Genomic DNA, 19,846 nt, shown 5'->3' on the forward strand with positions numbered 1-19,846 from the left:
TTTGTATAGTTTAAAAATTGAGAAATATTGCATTTCAAATCATGGCAAATTGTGTATCTTTCTACACTTTGAATTCATTATAATTTCTGCAATAAAACCTTAACATCAGATAGTGATATATACGAATATGATCTATACTGTGATAAATGAATTATTAAATTCGTATTATAAGTTAAATAAATTGAAATATGATAGTACAAACAAAATTTTTTAATCTGTTCGTGTGAGTAGGAAACAAAAGATCGAGGCAACTCACTGACGTAACCATTTGTTAAAAATCAAATATTAAAAGTTTAGGGGTTTGAACATGTGCATTGAATGACAGACAAGAAAGCAACACAATGATTAAATTATGAATAAAATTATTTTATAAATAAAACTAACTTTATAGAAATTAAAAGTTTAATTTCTCATTGTTGGAAGGTGTTTAATAATAGTTTTTGTTTGATTGTTTGTTGTGACGGCAGTTTGTAAATAATCCAGTCTGGGCCAGACAATCCAGTTATTGACATCAAGAGCACCGATCTACGCAATTGGGATACGATGACATCATCAACCAAGTCAGCGAGTCTGACCACCTGATTACGTTAGTCGCCTTCGTACAAGCATGGGTTGTTGAAGGCCTGTTCTAACCCGGATCTTCACGGGTATTTTTTTTAATAATAGTGAGTGAGTATGGTTTTACGCCGCTTTTAGCAATATTCCAGCAATATCACGGCGGGGGACACCAGAAATGGGCTTCACACATTGTACCCATGTCGGGAATCGAACCCGGGTCTTCGGCGTGACGAGCCAACGCTTTAATCACTAGGCTACCCGACCGCCCCTTTTCTAATAATAAGGTACAATGAAATTCTGTATATGTCCATAATAAGTGTGTATAAGTAAATGGATAATATATCCATACACGCCAATTAAATGGGTTAGACTGCATATGGTTCATTGATGAACTCTTTTACAAGTGTATATTTCAAGTCGCGGACATGCATTTGATATTCATAATAACTCCACAAAAGCTACACAATGGCGACAAAACGGTACCAGCACCACAGATACCTATAATACATTTTTGAACATGAGATACATATAATTACTTTAAAGTTAAATCATGTATCTAAATAGTAAGTTAGAAGGATTAAAATTATACACTTCCGACATTTTTCGTATTTTTTTCGTTTGGAGAGAGAAGTAGTGACAGTAGTGACTGGTATCTGTTTGGAGCAAACAGGTGTCGAGTCGCTGTCTCAGATGGCTCTAATTTCGTAGCTCTAAAGATCACGACGGCAATACAGATTGTAAAGTAGTTTGTCTCACAGTCCATGAACCATATTATTTTCCCTTTCCGCCCAGGCCTTACTGCAATGCTATAGCCCCATATGAAACAAGTCTAGATGTTCAACAGGTTCAGGCTGAAATTTCCATCTCACTTGGGCTCCTTTTAAATTTAAATATAGTTTCTCGTTTTAACCAAAATAATATATTTTCAGAGACTAAGCGTTAGTCTAACCGTGAAGTACAACTATCCAAAAGATCCAAAGCATGTCTATATTTCTTCAGACAGACTCTCCATGTTCCTATCGATATGTATCAAAAGACAAATAAATCAAATATTACAGCAATGGTGAATAGGTTAAATGCGCATGTCAGCGTCGATCCTACAATATCCATTTGCGCAAAATACATGTATACTGATGAATTAACATTGTAATACTACGCAAATATATGTCCAGATGTATACATCAGTTTCATCTCGTCATCTATTCGTGTTTTTAGCTCTTTTTCTACAGGAGATTATGAGGTGTTACATCACACCAGAAAGCCAGGTCCAAATTCAAGTTATGATTTCATGGTCCGTCTTGTATGTTGGAAACCAATATAGCAATATGGCTGAATATTGCTAAACGTGGTTTTTACCCGATTACTCACATAATTATTCCATTTTCTTCATGCACTTTCTACAATCGTCTACGATCACTATCTATAAGGAGGTGTATCTATATTCATCCAAATGTCCATACATATCTGTCCACATACATATGTATTAAGAAAGTCCCACATTTTTCCTTAAAAGATAAATGCTAACTAAAGCATTTCCTCTGTATGTATCTATATATGTAAATATCGTTGTTATGTCAACGCTGATGCAGTGAACGTACCACAGACCTGATGCTAGAATAACATCTAATCTCTGAAATGATCATATTTTACAGAAAAAACCCAGTTGTTAAACAATAGTTATAAAATATAATAAAAAGGAGACAAGAGACTTTCTTCATTTTGTCAAATTTTGGGCTGTATTGGACATATTTGTTTCGGGGTCTGTATGACAGACAAACCTAATGCTTTTAAGTATAAAGATAAGTAAGTATAGCTGTTGTATATATTCAAATATGTTTGTGATTAAACCGACCTTGAAAAATATTGAAGGATGAGTGGTAACTATTTATGACATCATTTCAAATTAGAATGACAGCACATCAGGAAAACATGGCACTTTAATATACGTTGTTAGCCCAATAGTGTTTTAAGTAAGAGCAACATGTATATCGAGAGTAAAGGTTTGGTGCGTGACTTATCACACATTACTGTCAGAAAGTGTGCATATTCTGTTTATCGGCAATAAATGACATGAGGCGATTCATGCGGGTAAATACGATTTACTTCAGAACTAGTATAGATTACTTTAGGTTAGGGGAAAATGTATTTTATTAACAGAACTTTGGATTTCGGCAAGCTTAGTGCTCAGGGGGTTATTTGGGCGGGTTCAAAGGATTCGGGTCCTGGCTTGGGCTTTGTGTTGGACGTGTAGACGGCATTTCTAGGTTTGACGTATCAATGACCAAAATGATGTCTGATGCAATTCTCTATTTTGACTTGTACCGTATGCTTCCGTGCCTTTTCGGGTGATCAATTGGCTTGCCTTTGCGTGTGTTTGTGGCGGGTGCCACTAGTGGATCGGGATGAGCTCGCCTTTATGCGATCACCCAGTGTCATCATTGTTTATGGTGAATAATGAAACATGCTTCTGGTGTTGTCGGAATCGTGCAGTTGGCGCTACTTTTGGCAAGGGTTTCTTGTGATGATGGAACGGCTTATGTCGTTTTCGTCAACTGATAAACATGTGATATAATGTCAGTGTATATGGTCATGTAATTAAGAAACAACAATTGTACGATAAACAACGACCACGACTCGTTTATTTCTTATATGAGATATCAACATTTCGTACAGCCTCTTTAAGGGTGTTATATTAGGAAAAAGTAGATGCTTTAAAAATATTTACCCGTACTTAAATTATGATGACTCCCTGAATAGATTCCGACCGCGTCATTGCTAGATAAATCCATTTTATGAACAGGAGGGTTTGAATTTGGTCTTTCCCGCATATTCTCACCCTTTTTTCGTCGATTATATGTAAACACGTCCCATTTTAATTCTGGAAACCCAAAAGTCCAGAAACTCTACGGTCTTTGCCGACTCTCGGTTAAAGGTATTTACAAAATTAAACATGCCGTTTTCATGGGAACATACCAAGGAAGAAAAAATGAAAAAAAAATTGTTTAAAAACTCAATATTTAGACTATGTCGCCCATGGGCCTGCCCATGGGCGAAGTGTGGCCCATGGGTAGGCCCATGGGCAGGCCCATGGGCGAGAATATGTTCCTTTACTTAAAACTCATGTTTTTGTTTCGCAAATACATCTAATGTATTCATTCAAGTATCATGACACAAAATTTAACTCATTTTAACTTAATTCAACTTTTTTATAGCGATATTGAAATATTTCGCCCATGGGCGAGAAAAAGGTTTGGCCCATGGGTAGGCCCATGGGTAGGCCCATGGGCGAGAATATGTTCCTTTACTTAAAACTCATGTTTTTGTTTCGCAAATACATTTAATGTATTCATTCAAGTATCATGACACAAAATTTAACTCATTTTAACTTTATTCAACGATTTTATAGCGATATTGAAATATTTCGCCCATGGGCGAGAAAAAGGTTTTGCCCATGGGCAGGCCCATGGGCGAGAACATGTTCCTTTACTCAAAACTCATGTTTTTGTTTCGCAAATACATTAAATGTATTTATTCAAGTATCATGACACAAAATTTAACAAATTTTTACTTAATTCAACTATTTTACGGCGTTATTAAAATATTTCGCCCATGTTTTCGTCAGTCCCTTTCAAGCATCAACTAACTGTTTGCAAAGTATATTGTATCATGTGAAATATACTTTATATTATACCATTACATTACTATTTAAAAAGGGCATTTGGTTGGATGTTTCCTTTAGTTCTACAAATTTCACCTGTTTTACATATTGTAGCGATCTTTAATGAACCCGGCCTTACCTTTCAAAACGTTTTGACAGTTTATCATACGAATTCATGTGCGTGTACTCCAATTCATTCGAGTTATTTTGCGCAACATTAAATTTTAGTTAGTTTCTATTTCATTTCCCATTTTCTGTCCCGTTGAAACATCACACTGGGCAATTACGTGACACTAGGTATGCAATATACAGGTACGCGTGCGCGTATTTTAATGAAAAAAACTATTCGTCTTTTATTGCATAACGTTTGGCTGAATATCTTACATTCTAACGAAATCTCGAAATAATTATTTAATTACATGCGGTTTCGAACTGACCAGTGGGAATTATGTTTCAATGCGATTGAGGAAGACGTGAGTGAATATTGTGACACTAAAGCAACTTTTAACTGCATTGTCACTTTTGGTATGAAAATGGTAACAGTTCAGAAAAAAACCCAGCCTTCTTATGATAATTCTCATTAGTACGTTGTATCTAATTACAGTGTCGGCTTTATTTACAGGTGATTCTAACAATACCTGCTCTCGGTCAATTACGATCTACCACACCACGCGTGAATAAACAGTTATGCAGGTGTTGCTGTGGGCAAATACCTAGCAACAAATGGTTTTTTTTTTAGGATACATGTTTTACAAATGTTCGTTGATATGTGGATATATTAAGCACAAAGAGAAAAAAATGTTTATGAAAGATGAATTAGTGCCTTGATATATTCATCGAGATGTGTATCATCGTTTAATGGGGTCATTCAATAAACGTATGTTTGGAGGAGATATCAAAGGAGCCGCCCAATATACACAGTGTCGTCCGGTGAACTACCACACCACCCTGTCCATTAGAGTTATGTAATCGGTACACAAATATATTTGATGCGGTGTCAGTGCGGAAGGAGTTTGAATTACGTCCGCCACTTGCCACAGAAATCCTCAAAGTATAGAAACAATAAACAAGGTCAATCCGTACTAATTACCTAGTGACGCACGTAACAACGACTGTCAATAGGGAAAATGGTGAAAACAAATTGAAATAGATTTTAATAAAACATTATTGTACTGTATAACTCGCAAAAGCGGTGCCTAAAATTGTTTGACCGTGTTATGTGTGTTGTAAACTGACGAATAGCAAGTAATTGTCATGCTGTACGCATGGTTCCATATACAAATTCAGTTAAACAACCGGTATGAAACTGAGAACTGAGATACCAAGTACAACCTGTATTCACACACGGAAGCAATATACTTGTGTGTATGCCCTCTCCTCTAAAAAATGTATCACTAAAGTATTTGCATTGTAATAAATATAGTAATGATAAAACTTGGTAATTTGGTACGTCTCCGACAGATATGATTTTCAGTTTTTTTACACCTTTGATTGATACGGATTACGTACCTGTAGTCTAGTCACTGTCTCTAATGTATCTGCTTGTTAGAAATTTCAAATGTCTTGTTATAGCACTGTTCCTAAAATACGGCAGTTTCTTTTATCGGGTATAAATAGTTGATTCGTCTTGTCACGCAGTCATTTTTACTTGATCGAATGATTTCCACAAAAAATTACGGCAGAGAGTTTTGTATTTTATTATATTTTTAGAAGATTTTAGAAGATGCTTACATCACTGTATCTCAGAACGTAAAACTGATAACATTCAAACATGTAATTAGTACACAGTTAATTGTTACATATAATTTCCTGCATATTCCTTTTTGAACAAAAAGCCTACATGTATACTGATATCGGTGTCCAATGTTAAAAGGGTATTAGTGCAGTCAGCCATGGTAAATGGAGAGACAATAATAAGGTGATTAATTATAGTCTGTTGCAGAATATGCGGTATAAGTGTAGAGTGCAAGAACAAATTAAGATACGGTTTCTATTAAAAATAAATATACGATTTTGGATTTAATTAGCATGTTTAAATTTTCAGGCCAACACGGCTGAGATACAGCATCGGCATACTCATCTGGAGTTGTTTTCTGCCGGTCGTAAGTTCATTGTTTGACTGAGCACACTCGTGTCGGGGTTGAGATATTTTCTTCTCTTTGTTGGCAGCCTGCCACCGGTCTGAATTTTGAGAAAGGTCTCAGCATGGGACTGTTAATTACTTCTTAATGATGTCTACAATCTTACAAACTTGTAGATGTTGGGTGCGGTTAGGACCAAACTTTTTCAGCTCAGAGTGTTAGTGGTCCTGGAACCCATAGTGTCAAACAGGTTCTGCACAAAACGTCCATCAGATTCTACTGTTCAGCAACATTGTCACTGAATTTCAGAACTCTGGCATGATATAATAATCAAGGATTTCGAAGGTGAACGAGGGGAAAGGCAGACGCACGTGGATTTACCCTCAGGTTATTATTGTCTGGAGTTCACATTTTGGGCCATTTCATATACTAATTGAACAGAGTTCACCTGCACATGTCCACTTTAGTGATACAGACTGTAACCAAAAATGCTAATGCTTAATCCCTTATAACAACGGTAACAACAACCAGGGTGAGGACACAGTAAGGTTAAACCGTGTCCAACAGACAATCTGAGGTGGCTATCTCCCATCAAGTCAGCTCTGTTTTTAAGCGCATAGTTATGTTTTTACATATTGAAATAAAAGGAATTTAAAATATTATATTTAACAAACCTACACATTACCAAATGCAAAACTTTATAACCCTTTCTAGACTTCGTTCCAATTAACCTGGATCATTCAACTCGCTCGCGAAGGTCGTATGCGACTTTAAAGTGAATACGTCTACAGTGTACAAGTAACTTTTAACTGTGTCATATATACTCATGATAAGCAATTATTTTCGTTCCTAATTCGAATGAGCACATTCTGAGGCTAAATCTGCAAAAGGACAGATAAAATATTTCTTTGTACAATGCAAACGATACAAACGTAGCGGCTGATAATAGAGACAATGATTTAATAATCTGCAATATATCAAGTGTTCTCGTTCAATCTATTGTACATATTGAAGTGATTGTAAAGTTTCAAGGAGTACTAAAATGTTGTGGTATTATGAATGTATTAAGAATATGAATAGCGAAAAACAGTCACCATATCGGATGTACATGTATAACTTGTCTTCCAACACCACGCTTGTGCCGAGGCCCATGGTCATAAAACTAATCGGTCCCATAAAAGGAGCAAATAGTTTCGCAGATACTTCTTGCTATGGTTCACTCCCAATTGTCAGACGACCTAATCATCAGTCAGACCAGTCAAGTGTGACCAGCGTACCTGCCTGGTTTTGGCTCCTAATTACTGAACTGCCCAATACTGTCATACTGTGGGCAGAATAAGCGGCCTCGTTGAGTGATACAGAATAACCAGATTATGATTGTGTTTGCAAGTTGCGTTTAATCTGTGTCGGGTTGCAGTTGTTTTATTAGTCAAGACTAGGGGTAGTTTTTTCAATGAAACCTTTTAGCCGTTAAGTTTGTTTAGCATTCATTTCATTAAATACATTGTTAGGTAGAATAATAACACGTTATATGGATTAAACATCTCCCTAATCTGAGTATAATCTCACATGTACTCTAAGTACCGTACTATATTACTTTGCGGAGTATATGGTATGGCATAACGGATTAATCCAAAAACTTAAAAAAATAGGACTTAAAGGTCAAATCGTAAACTACATCCAAAGCTTCCTACAAAACCGCAAAATTACAGTGGGTATAGACCAGGCCTTGTCAGAGCAGTGTCCCCTGGAAAACGGCACCCCTCAAGGCAGCATTCTTAGCCCCACACTTTTTAACATAATGATAAACGACCTATTTGATGGCTTATCCCCCAAAATAAACACCTCAAAATTTGCGGATGACGGAGCCCTATGGATCCGCTCCAAAAGTATCTTAACATCTCAGGACTTACTACAAAAATCCCTAAACAAAATACAAAACTGGGCAGACAAATGGGGCTTCTCCCTAAACTCCGAAAAAACGACAGGAATAGTATTCAAACACAAAAATATGAGACGGGCCTCCCCTCTCCTCAAACTAAACAATAAACCAATCATATTTCAAAAGCAAACTAAATTCCTAGGTCTAATCTTCGACGAGCATCTCTCCTGGGATGCTCACGTCCAAAACCTAACCACCAGATGTAGCAAAGATCTAAACACACTAAGATGCCTAACCGGCTCCAACTGGGGAGCCTCTAAAGATACCCTCCTCAGCCTCTACACATCCCTAATCAGATCTAAACTAGACTACGGCTGTGCCATATACGATACCCTAAACGAAACCCTAACCAAAAAACTAGATTCAATACAATATCAAGCCCTCAAACTAGTAACACGTACTCAACATGGCACCTCCCTCACATCACTTCAGGCCCTTACAGGAGAAATGCCACTAAATTTACGTAGACAACACTTAACACTAAACTTCTGGGCAGCATCTCAATCCAACCCCCTTCTCCAAAACATGCTAAACCAAAACATACGTCCCCAAAACCAGGCACTAACTAGAAAACACCCTCTACTCACCCCAATATCCCAACGAATAATAAACTACCATAACGAACACCAAATAGGAAACCAACAACAAAACTGCAAACAATCAAACGTATTCACCCCAAAACTTAAAATCCCCAAAATAGACACATCCCTAGCCAACACAATAAACAAACAAACCGACCCAAACCTAGCTAAAAGCACATCACTAGCTTACATCCATCAAAAATGGCCAAATTGGTGTCACATATACACAGACGGATCCGCTGATCCGATCACAAATCACACAGGTTTCGGAGTCCATATAGCCCAACCAGTCAAAAATACTCAATCCTTCCGACTCCCAAACAACCAATCTATATTCACCGCAGAGCTCATGGGTATCGCCACGGCGCTCCACAGCCATCACACCAAAAACCAAAAAAAAATCTTAATACTCTCAGACTCACTAAGCGGACTTCAGGCCCTCCAAAACAAAAACACCAAAAACCGCCCCAAATTAATAAACCAAATTCTCAAAAGCGTAAACAAACTAACAGAGGCAGGCAAAAACATACAACTTATCTGGATACCAGCTCACGTAGGAATTTACGGGAATGAAAACGCAGACAGAGCCGCAAAACAATCCCTAAAAATACCAGACATAAGCCTTAAGCTACCAATATCTAAAGCAGAAATCAAAAGTATAAACAAACGTAAAATCACCCAAAAATGGCATAACCTCTATCAAAACACAAAAACCCAAATCCTAAAAACCCTCAAAAAACCCCTCACCAAACCAAAAATCCTCCATCCCTCCAAAAAAATCGATAGAATAATCACCAAACTCCAAACAGGACACACCAAACTAAATAACCACCTTCTAAAACTAAAAAAACACGCAAACGGGAAGTGCCCACACTGCACTCACCCAGAAACAATAGACCACGTACTACTACATTGCACCCACTACCGCACACAACGTACAACATTACAAACCAACCTAAATCCAAATAACGCTCTTACCTTAGAAGCAATCCTTAACCCCCAAAATAAAATAGAAAACTTCAAAGCCCTAGGCATTTACCTAACCAAAACAGAACTAATTAACCGTATTTAAAACTTCACTAAACCACCAACACTAAACATCCAAAAAACATCAACTCACCCCCACACACTCCCTTAGTCCCAACCACTCCCCCAAGGCATGTATTCCAAATCTCAAAATTTCAAAACTTTATATAAGCAACCACTAAACCCCCCTCCTTGGTTGCACTCCTCTCGCTACCACTTTTATACCACTAAATGGCCCGGCCGGGCCCGTGTGCGAAATACGCTCCAGTCGGAAAGCGCACGTAAAATCTCCTAATATAAGTAAGTAAGTAACTTTGCGGAGACACTGAGTATAATTTTTTAGTTGGCATTGTATGCTGTCTGAATGACTTTACACAAATCCCTGCATTCAATAGACCCGTGAAGATCTTCAACAAACCATTCTTGGCGTAAAAGGGCGACAGCGCTTGTCGTAAGAAGCGACTACCGGGATCGGGTGGTCAGGCTCGCTGACTTGGTTGATGCATGTCATCGTATCCCAATTGCGTGGATCGATGCACATGATGTCAATCACTGGATTGTCTGGTCCAGACTCGATTATTTACAGACCGCCGTCATACAGCTGAAATATTGCTAAGTGTGGCGTTATACAACTAACAAACAAACAAAACACAAAAAGAGAAAGTGTATGAGTACTAAAACTTGCAATAGATATGCGTACCCTACGTACACACATGAGTCCCATTCGACAGTCTACAACACACGAATAACTGTCAAACAAGTTTGGGTACCCCTTCTGTTCAGGCAAGTTATTTAGTTCGATAGTTTTGTATTAAAATCCTTTTCAATTTGTTTTCATCCTTTTTCCCTATTCCATGCATGTTTATGTTGCTACATCTTATTGCTCATGTTTCCAAGTATTGTAAAACACTTTAATGTTTCTCCTTCTTAATCTAACGTTATAACATTTCCGGTAATTGCCATCATCAAATACACAAGAGATGATACCAAGACATATTTTATTCGGTTTTATGGTCAATGCGGTCTTACAATTGATATTAGTCTTTAAATCTTATTTCTAGTAAATATTTTCACAAACAGGGCTGTTAACTGATATAAGGAATGTAACATCCAGTTGAGGACTGAATACGACGTACGTTAGTCTGGTAACGACATTTCTACAATTAATATTTTGAATAAGCCGTTAATACGCCTGTTGTGACAGGGATGATGGTATGGTAGATGTAGCAGACATATTGACAGCCGTTGTTACGCGAATCACTAGGTTATTAGTACGGCATTGGCCTTGTTGATTGGTGCTATACTTTCTGTGGCCACTGGCGGACGTAATTCAAACTCCTTCCACACTGACATCGCACCAAATATATTTGTGTACCGATTACATAACTCTTACTGACAGGGTAGGGTGGTAGCTCACGCGAAACGGACGACACTGTGTATATTGAGCGGCTCCTTTGATATCGCCTCACAACATACTTTTAATGAATGACCAATTAAACGATGATACACATCAGGATCGCGGAGAAAATACAAGCTTCGTTCGCGTTGAATATATATATCAAGGCACAAATTCATCTTTCATAAACTTTTTGTGTGTTGGTGCTTAATATATCCACATATCAACGAAAATATGTAATACATGTATCCACAAAAATATACATGTACAGGCTAGGTATTTGCCCACAGCAACACCTGCATAACTGTTAATTCACGCGTGGTGTGGCAGATTGTACTTGGCCGACAACAAGTATTGTAGAATCACCTGTAAATAAGGCCGACACTGTAATTAGACACAACGTACTAATGAGAATATGAGAATTATCATAAGAAGGCTACGTTTTTCTTAACTATTACCATTTTCATACCAAAAGTGACAATGCAGTTAAAAGTTGCTTTAGTGTCACAATATTCACTCACGTTTTCCTCAATCGCATTGAAACATAATTCCTACTGGTCAGTTCGACACTGCTTGTAATTAAATAATTATTTCGAGATTTCGTTAGAATGTAAGATATTCAGCCAAACGTTATGCAATAAAAGACGAATAGTTTCTTTCCATTAAAATACGCGCACGCGTACCTGTCACGTAATTGCACAGTGGGATGTATCAACGGGTCATAAAATGGGAAATGAAATAGAAACTAACTAAAATTTAATGTTGTACACGCACATGAATTCGTATGATAAACTGTCAAAACGTTTTGAGAGATAAGGCCGGGTTCATTAAAGATGTTGGGTGCGGTTGGGACCAAACTTTCTCAGCTCAGAGTGTTAGTGGTCCTGGAACCCATAGTGTCAAACAGGTTCTGCACAATACGCCCATCAGATTCTACTGTTCAGCAACATTGTCACTGAATTTCAGAACTCTGGCATGATATAATAATCAAGGATTTCAAAGGCAAAACCTTTTCTCGCCCATGGGCCAAATATTTCAATAAATCTGTAAAATAGCTGAATTGAGTAAAATTGAGTTACATTATGTGCCATGAAAATAGTAAGAACACCTGCATGTATTTGCGAAACAAAAACATAAGTTTTAAGTAAAGGAAAATATTCTCGCCCATGGGCCAAACCCTTTTCTCGCCCATGGGCGAAATATTTCAATATCGCTATAAAATCGTTGAATTAAGTTAAAATGAGTTAAATTTTGTGTCATGATACTTGAATAAATACATTTAATGTATTTGCGAAACAAAATCATGAGTTTTAAGTAAAGGAACATATTCTCGCCCATGGGCCTGCCCATGGGCCTACCCATGGGCCAAACCTTTTTCTCGCCCATGGGCGAAATATTTCAATATCGCTATAAAATAGTTGAATTAAGTTAAAATGAGTTAAATTTTGTGTCATGATACTTGAATGAATACATTAAATGTATTTGCGAAACAAAAACATGAGTTTTAAGTAAAGGAACATATTCTCGCCCATGGGCCTACCCATGGGCCAGACTTCGCCCATGGGCAGGCCCATGGGCCACACTTCGCCCATGGGCAGGCCCATGGGCGACATAGTCTAAATATTGAGTTTTTAAACAATTTTTTTTTCATTTTTTCTTCCTTGGTATGTTCCCATGAAAACGGCATGTTTAATTTTGTAAATACCTTTAACCGAGAGTCGGCAAAGACCGTAGAGTTTCTGGACTTTTGGGTTTCCAGAATTAAAATGGGACGTGTTAATAAATATTAAACTTATTATTCTGTTATATGTTGACGATACTGTTATATTTGATGAATCAGCGGACGATCTTCAAGATGCATGAACAATTTTCTCTGAATATTGTAGAATGTGGAAACTTAAGGTAAATGTCTCCAAATCTAAAATTGTAGTTTTCTCAAGGGAAATTTGAAGATACATGTATTGATGTGGTAATGGAGTATTTCTACCCAGGTACATGTACACTGTTCAGCAAGAATGGTCGTTTTTGTAAAGGCATAGGGCGGCTTCTTGGCCAAGCCTCCAGAGCAATGTATGCAGTATGACAAAAGGTCCGAATGTTAGAAGTACTTTTTCATTGCCAATTAAAGCTATTTGATCAGCTTAAACAACCGATGTTACTGTATGGCTCGGACGTTTGGGGGTTTGAAAAAAAACTGACAGAATGCTTGCACATTAAATTTTGTAAATAAATTTATATACTGAATGTTAAACTCTTCAACCCTTATTATGTTGTCTACGATGAACTTCGCAGATATCACCAAAGCAATTATTGTTAAAGTTAGAATGATCTTATTATGAATTAAAATGTTGCTAAAGCCTGGTCGCTTGTCAAATAAGTTATCCTCCCTCAGGTATCACCTCTAACCTCTATCAAAGATAGGTTATGTGACACCGGTTCCCTTACGTCTGGACTTCCCAACACGTACCTGATAATATCAGTTAAGGCCGTCTTTTAAACGTGTGCTTTTTCACCAGTTTCTCCAACAATGGAACGCATCTGTAAATAATTCATCAAAAGATCAGTACTATGATACCTACTTATTCTGCCAAATAAACAAACAGCATGGTTCACACGTTTTGGACTATCTAGCCATAGTTTACCGGTAGAAACCGAGAGGGGGCATAAACCTGACCATGCTAAACGAACGTGTACATTATGTTATTCAGCTGTGGGCGGCGAGTATCACTTTCTGTTGGAATGCCCAAGTCTTTGTCACTTAAGAAATCTCATGTTACCTCAATATTTCTGTAAATATTCAACTCAAGAAAGATTTTTTTTCCTAATACAATGTATTTACAAGCCAATTATGATACAAAAAGCTACACATATCAGAGGAGGTCGATGTATGTATGAATATATTACGGTATTAGTTAATCGTAAATGATTTATCAAACATCTGATCCATAAAGCGCTGAATATTCTCTGTGAAACTACCTGTGATTTAGGAGAATAAACTTTTCTTCTTTGTCTTCGTTTCGCTGTTGGTGAGCGGGACGAACTTAGGGTGATAGGTATAATCCAACCACGCCTCGTGATTGATGAGCAGGGTGCCGTTGTACAGAACAACCTTATCGCTACGACAGTCGTAAGTCTATGTTAAGGTATGAGAGTTACGATCACCTAAGGGCTAAGATCGCTTTGTACAACGGCACCCAGGTAAACTTAATATGTCTTTTACTACAATGAGCATGGGATGGTCTTCGTGTTTTTTATTAACAAGAAGGAATTGTTCGCTTTGGCGTAGACTACAATCCCTGTCTCCCAAACGTAAAGTTTTATGTAACCTTTTCAAGTGATCAACCACTGTTTTTAATTTTTGGGTAAAACGTGTCACAGCTCTACTTGCACGTGGTGACAGTGATAGTGAGTGAGTTGGGTTTAACGCCGCTTCTAACAGTATTCCAGTTATATCGCGGCTTGTCAGCTTAATGTGGGAGGAAAGCCCGAAGTGATGCAGGTCTCGGACGTTTACTACTTCGGTGAAATATAATATATTCGAACCCACAATCATAGGTTTCTGGCGTGCCCAACTCTGCACAGCAAATCGCGACGCCTTAGACGACTGGGCAACCCGTGCCCCCTGACATTGATATCACAAACATGTCGTTAAGCTTTGCCAGCATAAAGGATGAATAGTTACAAAGGGACACTGATAAATGGTAAGATTACTTGTGGCCAGGCAATGGTAAGCCTAATGGTAACAAACTGCGCACCTCTCGTCTTCTTTAAAAATCTTTCCTTTCCTTAAAAATATGTGAAACATATTTCCTCGAGGGAAAAACGCAGTATTTTCGATGTCCCACCTTTCCTCTTGAAGTGGAGCTTGGCCGTTATGACCGCCCCCAAACCCCGCTAGAAAACCGTTTACGTAAACATTTTAATTTTAACACTGTTGAAGATGAATGTCACGTTTTTGTCATGTACCCATTTTATGCATATTTATATGATCTATTCATATTCATATGATCAGTTTGAACCAGCTTTTCTCTCTATGGGGCCTCTAGATAAACGTCTGTATGTTATGATTAACGACCTATTTTCACAATCTGTTGCCGCAACACTTTGCAAAACGTATAACAAACTCACGACACCCATATCCTATGAAGTTCCAGTTACATATTCCAATTTAAAAAGTTGAAAATCAAAGTTGAGATGGCGTGATACTTATGTGTGCACATTTGTCGTGAGCAGTACAGTAAACTACGGTTATAACGAACACGCTTATAACGAACTGACCGATACAACGAACTTATATTTTAGTCCCGGACATTTGTTGTATAAATGTTGTATTTATACTTATAATGAACTACGGTTAAAACGAACTATAATTAGTGGTCCCTTTGAGTTCGTTATAACCGTAGTATAAACAGCTAAAACTTGGTTGAATTTCAATGATGTGTCATGATATTTCTAATTACACATTTGTGATTTGGTAAATTAAAAAGCTTAGTTTTACTAAGATAAAACGTTAATACCAGAGAATAACCTGTCTCGATTTTCCCACAAAACCGGTTCCATTGGGCGGTGAAAATTATGTGGCTGGATCACCGAAAATCACCAGGTTTTGGCGAGAAGGGTTTGATGCCATGGGCCTAATCGTTTTCGTCAACAGACGCAATATTTTGATATCGCTATAAATCAGTTGAATTAAGTTTAAAATGAGTTGAATGTCATTGATGTGTCATGATACTTGTAGTCACACCTACATGGATTTGCAAAACAAAAACATGAGTTTTTAGCAAATGATTATATTCTCGCCCATATGCGAGCCATTTTTAGATTGCATCGTGTGTCATGATACTCGTAGACTCACATTTTTTATTTGCAAAACAACAAAATCATGAGTTTTCAGCAAATGAAAGTATTCTCGCCCATGGGCCACTGTTTAAATTTTGAGGTTTTTTTTCATTTCTGCTTCCCTGGTATGTACAAATATAACAGCATATTGGATTTTGTAAATACCTTTGTGTAGTGAGACTGGCCACAGCGCGGGGAGTTTCTGAACAAATGGTTTGCCAGAATTAAAATGGGACGTGTTCTACCTATTTGTATGTCAAGCATTTGAAAACAATCGGAAATGTTTTGTTCATAAAGAGTTTTGTGTTAAACCAAATCTATACAAATAAACTATCTCTTAAATAGCTCAAAATTCGATACACAAAGAAAATTGTCAAAATTTTGCTATAAAATTATGGTTTCATTTTGAAAAGGTATGTTAGAAATCCACTGTATTACACTATATTCCATATGTATTTATTTGTTATAACCAAAAGCAGATACAGTAAACTACGGTTATAACGAACACGCTTATAACGAACTGACGGATATAACGAACTTACATTTTGGTCCCGACTACTTGCTGTAGTCATGCTGTATATGTACTTATAACGAACTACGGTTATAACGAACTAAAATTAGTAGTCCCTTTGAGTTCGTTATAACCGTAGTTTACTGTATATACAGTTCTGGGTCCACTTGCACAATGCGATCTTAGCGCTACGACTATTGTGATCCTATGTCAAAGTATGGAAGTTAAGATCATCTTAGTGCTAAGATCGCTTTGTGCAAATAGGCCCGATTCAGTTCAGTCATATCCTCACACACCCACTCATTCCACAGTCACACAGTAATTTCAGTGTGAGTTCGGATCGGAGTGACTTTAATTATGACAAATTGACGGTCACTTTATTTATTATACTTTAATGTGAAAGACTGAGTTTTCCAAAGTTTGAAAAAGTGATGTTTTCCTTGCAATATTTCACTGCTGTGAAAATAACACTTTGAGAGAACTATTGTCACACAAGAGTTACCTCCCCTCAAATTGTCTCCCTTTATCGTAAGTGTCTGACCGAACACAAACTGTTGACTTCCTGTTTACGTTAGTTCCACATTGACAAGGAAACAAAATGACAGATGATGATTTATGGATTTAATAGCGCTTCATTCCATCTGTTATTCTCACGAAATTGTTTCGTTATAAACTGTTAATTTCTATTTTAACTTTTAATTGAGACTGTTCGTTTCGCAAAGCGCCATTTTTGTTACTTGACCAGCGTGTATTCTTTCGCTTCCAACGGAGATCTCGGGACCCTAAATACTTTTTTACCTTTGCTTGTATTTTTCATTTTTTTAGCTGCAAATACAAGGGATGGCGAACCGTCCTGTGCGTTAGGAAGGGAGAAATGACGTTTCAAGGTTTTACATTTGTAATGAAATAATTTAATGTTCCGATAGACAACTTCACAAAAAGTATATAACAAACACGATATTCCATGTGTCTCGTGAAATAACATGTTTCTTTCATCCCCTGACAGGGGAAAGGGAGATATTTTCCCTCGTGTGGTTGCATGTTCTTACCGGCGCGCGACGACCTCGTCAATCCGAAAAGTAGGACAATGCCACGGTATTCAACTGTGCTTAACTACATGTAACGATGACATTCAAAATAATCTTTTTGTGACTCGTCTGACAGCAGTCATTACTTTTGTTACGGTGCGTGAGCACTACCATGTCATTGTATACAAACAGTCTCTGTCTGAAGAGAAAGAGGAAAGAGTAGCGTTCATAATACCGCCTATCTCCTTCCCTCCCACTCTCCCTCCCCTTCTCTCCCTCTCTCTCCTTCTCTCTCTCCCTCTCCTTCCCACTCTCCCTCTCTCTCCTTTTCTCTCTCCCTCTACTTCCCCTCCCTCTCCCTCTCCTTCCCTCTCTCCCTCTCCTTCCCATCCTCCCTCTCCCTCTCCTTCTCTCTCTCTCACTCCCTCCCTTTCCCTGTACTCCCCCTCTTCCTCTCCTTCTCTCTCTCCTTTCCTCCCCTTCCCTCCCCCTCTCCCTTTCCTTCTCTCTCCCCTTCCCTCTCCTTCCAACTCACCCTCCCTCTCCCTCTCTTTCACTCTCTCTCCCTCTACTTCCCTCTCCCTCTACTTCCATCCCCTCTCCCTTTCCTTCTCTTTCTCCCTCTCCCCTTCCCTTTCCTTGTCTACCTCCCTCTCCTTTTCTTTCTCCCTCCCTCCCTCTCCCTCCCCTTCCCTTCCCCTCTCCCTTTCCTTCTCTCTCTCCCTCTCCTTCCCACCCTCCCTCTCCCTCTCCCTCTCCTTCTCTTTCCCCTCTACTTCCCTCCCTCTCCTTCCCTTCCCCTCTCCCTTTCCTTCTCTATCTCCCTCTCCTTCTCCTTCCCACCCTCCTTCTCCCTCTCCTTCTCTCTCTCCTCTACTTCTCTCTCCCTCTACTTCCATTCCCCTCTCCCTCTCCTTTTCTCTCTCCCCCCCCCCTCTCCCTCTCCTCCCCCTCTCCCTTTCCTTCTCTCTCTCCCTCTCCCTCTCCTTCCCTCCCCTCTCCCTCTCCTTCCCTCCCCTCTCCCTTTCCTTCTCTTTTCCCCTCTCCTTCCCTCCCCCTCTCCCTTTCCTTCTCTCTCTCCCTCTCCCTCTCCTTCCCCCTCTCCCTTTCCTTCTCTCTCCCTCTCCCTTTCCTTCTCTCTCCATCTCCCTTTCCTTCCCTCCCCTCTCCCTTTCCTTCTCTCTCTCCCTCTCCCTCTCCTTCCCTCCCCCTCTCACTTTCCTTCTCTCCCTCCCTCTCCCTCTCCTTCCCTCCCCCTCTCACTTTCCTTCTCTCCCTCCCTCTCCCTCTCCTTCCCTCCCCCTCTCACTTTCCTTCTCTCTCTCCCTCTCCCTCTCCTTCCCTCCCCCTCTCCCTTTCCTTCCCCCTCTCCCTCTCCCTCTCCTTCCCCCTCTCCCTCTCCTTCCCCCTCTCCCTCTCCTTCCCCCTCTCCCTCTCCTTCCCCCTCTCCCTTTCCTTCTCTCTCCCTCTCCCTTTCCTTCTCTCTCCCTCTCCCTCTCCTTCCCTCTCCCTTTCCATCTCTTTCCCTCTCCCTTTCCTTCCCTCCCCTCTCCCTTTCCTTCTCTCTCCCTCTCCCTTTCCTGCTCTCCCCTCACCCTATCCTTCTCTCTCTCCCTCTCCCTCTCACTTTCCTTCTCTCTCTCCCTCTCCCTCTCCTTCCCTCCCCTCACCCTATCCTTCTCTCCCCCCCTCTCACTTTCCTTCTCTCTCTCCCTCTCCCTCTCCTTCCCTCCCCCTCTCACTTTCCTTCTCTCCCTCCCTCTCCCTCTCCTTCCCTCCCCTCTCCCTTTCCTTCTCTCTCCCTCTCCCTTTCCTTCCCTCCCCTCTCCCTTTCCTTCTCTCTCTCCCTCTCCCTCTCCTTCCCTCCCCCTCTCACTTTCCTTCTCTCTCTCCCTCTCCCTCTCCTTCCCTCCCCCTCTCACTTTCCTTCTCTCCCTCCCTCTCCCTCTCCTTCCCTCCCCTCTCCCTTTCCTTCTCTCTCCCTCTCCCTTTCCTTCCCTCCCCTCTCCCTTTCCTTCTCTCTCTCCCTCTCCCTCTCCTTCCCTCCCCCTCTCACTTTCCTTCTCTCTCTCCCTCTCCCTCTCCTTCCCTGCCCCTCTCACTTTCCTTCTCTCTGTCCCCCTCTCTCTCTCTCCCTCCCCTCTCCCTTTCCTTCTCTCTCTCCCTCTCCCTTTCCCCCTCCCTCTCCTTCTCTCCCTCCCTCGTTTTATCATTTTATCGGTACAA

At 39.5% G+C, this 19,846-nt stretch overlaps 1 protein-coding gene across 3 annotated transcripts in view; it reads right to left on the reverse strand.

Annotated features, from left to right (window-relative positions):
- Window positions 1-19,846, reverse strand: part of LOC124132926 (beta-1,4-mannosyl-glycoprotein 4-beta-N-acetylglucosaminyltransferase-like) — a 96,121-nt gene that overhangs the window by 62,512 nt on the left and 13,763 nt on the right. For 2 of the 3 annotated variants that reach the window (XM_048398458.1, XM_048398457.1), the window contains exon 2: window positions 13,710-13,780. The gene's annotated coding sequence lies outside the window, so the exon portion shown is untranslated. Of the gene's footprint in view, window positions 1-2,673; window positions 3,111-13,709; window positions 13,781-19,846 lie in introns of those variants that run through there. The other variant, XR_007221885.1, reaches the window with a different exon arrangement.

The sequence above is a fragment of the Haliotis rufescens genome, unplaced genomic scaffold (genome assembly GCF_023055435.1).
Source record: "Haliotis rufescens isolate VD_foot unplaced genomic scaffold, xgHalRufe1.0.p SCAF_18, whole genome shotgun sequence".
In the NCBI taxonomy this organism is placed as follows: Eukaryota; Metazoa; Mollusca; class Gastropoda; order Lepetellida; family Haliotidae; genus Haliotis; species Haliotis rufescens.